Here is a 712-nt window from a genome sequence, read left to right as displayed (position 1 = left end):
GAATGGAAAAAAAGTATCCAATGTACTCAATACTATTATGAAATCATTTTATAATCACCGACACACTCCTATAAATGGTAAAATATAACTATAGTCCAGAAAGGAGAAGAGAAGAGGGGAGGGGGGACATGGGAGGAGGAAGGGCATTTGGGAGGACCTCACCTAATGTGCCTGATGCATGGTACATTTCAAAACTATTAAGAAATGAGTATAAAACTGATGGATGTGTTACTTAGTTCAATGTAAGCATTTCACATTGTATATTGAAGGAGTACCTTGAACCCCATAAATTCATCAATGTACAAAGTTATGATTTAATAAAAAATAATTTTTAAAAGTAAAGTAAAAATTGAAATTTTACAAAGTCTGCTCACTATTTGTAATGGCTTTAGACTAGAAATTATTGACAGAAAGATGAAAGAAAAATATGAAAGCTCTTAGAAATTTAACAACACATTTCTAAATAATCCGTGGATAAAAGAGGAAGTCATAAAGGAAATGAAATAAGATTTTTAAGTGACTGGAAATAGAAATGCTATATATACAAATTTGCAGGATGAGACTACAGCCATGCTTAAAGGAAAGTATATAATATTAAATGCTTATTTAAGAAAAGTATATTAAGTTAATCAAAACTTGAACATTAGGAAATAGTAGGAAAGAAGTAATAAAAACAATGACAAAAATCTATTCCACTGAATGTTAGAAAACA

The sequence above is a fragment of the Otolemur garnettii genome, unplaced genomic scaffold (assembly GCF_000181295.1).
Source record: "Otolemur garnettii isolate 467f Iridium unplaced genomic scaffold, OtoGar3 scaffold00079, whole genome shotgun sequence".
Lineage (NCBI taxonomy): Eukaryota > Metazoa > Chordata > Mammalia > Primates > Galagidae > Otolemur > Otolemur garnettii.
The sequence above is the reverse complement of the archived record's forward strand: the minus strand, read 5'-3'. Positions refer to the sequence as shown.